The sequence below is a fragment of the Micropterus dolomieu genome, linkage group LG02, assembly GCF_021292245.1.
Source record: "Micropterus dolomieu isolate WLL.071019.BEF.003 ecotype Adirondacks linkage group LG02, ASM2129224v1, whole genome shotgun sequence".
NCBI classification, from domain to species: domain Eukaryota; kingdom Metazoa; phylum Chordata; class Actinopteri; order Centrarchiformes; family Centrarchidae; genus Micropterus; species Micropterus dolomieu.
In genome coordinates, this window is record NC_060151.1 from 12,905,185 (window position 1) to 12,907,596 (window position 2,412).

A 2,412-nucleotide genomic window follows, 5' to 3' on the forward strand; every position below is an offset into this window, starting at 1 on the left:
CACATGCAGACTGTAACATATGCGCTCAGACACACAGAAGAACAGATAAACACATTCGCACAGAGCTGCTGCCCAAAGCAACGCAGCTCCATCTGCTTCAGATTCTGTCGAGCTCTTCTTTCTCTCCACAGTGACCAGTGTCCCTTAATGTCCATTTATTTAACATTCCTAGGTTTATTACAGCATGAAGAATATGGGAATATTGTACAGATGTGCGTGCACTGAGTCCTTGAGTGAATTAACATCCAAGCCCCCTGGTGTGTCTGAGTCTCACACACTCAGCGAGGACTCACTGCCTGCGTCAGACAAATGGAATGAGATGTCCTCTTAGTCCATTCAACTTTAAGCACTTTTGTCAGTAATTGCCTTTTCAGAGAATGTAATTGTACTATCAGTCATGAAATCAATGAAGTAGAGAACAGAGAGCTCAACTTTTACAGTGAAAACCACTGGGAAACTTTTAATGTTGCCACTAAAATAGGACAGCCACATTAAATCATATTTTACTCTTTCTTTCTATGTGATATGGGAGAACATTCAAAGAAAGGTTATCTGGGAAATTTAGCTGGTTCATAACAATTAACATTACAATAAAACAGAACTCATATGGAGGTTATAACCTTACAAAACCAGCGTCCAATTAATTGTTAAACAAAGAGACAGAATGTCTCATTATTTATTACGTTTGGTGTGAAATATATGTTTTAAAGCAATGGGTAATGGGTTTTTTATACCCATGTACAGTAGTTCCAACCACAGAAATCCATTTGTTTTTGTTTTTCGATTAAATTAAATATTATAGTGCCCAGTTTGCACACAGAAGCTAGAAATAACACAGTCATTTCAACAGACAGAGACAGTTGTAAATTGAGGAGGGAGGTGAGAAAGTGAGACAGACACATGAACAACTGCAAGAAAATGAGGTCTGCACAGAGAGGAAATTGAAATGGATCAGTTATGGTTAAATACAGAATCACGTGCAGGATGAAGGAGAAAATTCAACAGAGAGGCAACAAATCAGATAGGCAGAGAATTAGACAGCTTTAAATGATGGAGGAGAGTGAGTGAAGTGAAGTGAATGGGGACATGTAGAAGAAAAAGATTAGCATGTGCTTCATAACGTAATCAGACAATTGCTTAACCTGCCCTTTACTTCTCATTTCCTGCTCAATTGTGGGCTCAAATGTGTCTCACGTTTATATTGTAAATTTCTGACCTTGTGCTGCATGCTGTTCCTGATAAGACTGTGTGAATTTAAACACAGTATCCCTATTCAATGTATGATTAAAGATGAGTTTATCAAAACAATACCAGAATCCTTAAGTAACAATCAGCTAATTTTCTGGGAAAATGTCACCTAATTGTTTTAGCCTGCGGTATCCACAGCACCTAACCACCGTGATATTTTAAGGATAAACCGTACAGCCTTTATTAAACAGGTATGAAAGGCATGTGTTTGACACTTAATATTTTTCAAGGCTGCACCATCAGTTCACTTATGTAACAAGTTACAGATGAATATCTCAGCTATCTCCTCAGATATTTCCCTAATGAGAAATCCTTTTCTTAAGTGAGGGTTAGGGTTTATGATGACACAGACAGAAATCTGCATGGTTACTTGTTAGTCGACTTAGCCCCAACCTGCTCAGATCAACATAGACTCTGATTATGTACAGTGGGGGAAATAAGTATTTGACCCCTTGCTGATTTTGCAGGTTTGCCCACTTACAAAGAATGCAACGATCTATAATTTTAATCATATGTACATTCTAACAGTGAAAGACAGAATCCCAAAGAAAATTCCAGAAAATCACATCATATGAATTTATAAAAATTGATAACCATCTGATGAGGAAAAACAAGTATTTGACCCCCTGGACAAACAGCATGTTAATATTTTGTAGAAAAGCCATTATTGGCCAGCACAGATGTCTAACGGTTTTTATAGTTGGTGACAAGGTTTGTGCACATTTCGGCAGGGATGTTGGCCCACTCCTCCCTGCAGACAGCCTCCAAATCATTCAGGTTCCGAGGTTGTCGCCTGGCAACTCGAATTTTAAGCTCCCTCCAAAGATTTTCAATTGGATTCAGGTCTGGAGACTGGCTAGGCCACTCCAGAACCTTGATGTGCTTCTTCTTCAGCCACTCTTTTGTTGCTTTGGCGGTGTGCTTAGGGTCGTTGTCGTGCTGAAACACCCATCCTCGACCCATCTTCAGCTCTCTCACTGAGGGAAGGAGATGTTGGTCCAGAATTCCACGATACATGGCCGCGTCCATCCTCCCCTCAATACGATGGAGTTGTCCCGTCCCCTTTGCTGAAAAGCACCCCCAAAGCATGATGTTGCCACCACCATGCTTGATGGTGGGGATGGTGTTCTTTGGGTTGTACTCGGTGTTCTTTGCCCTCCAAAC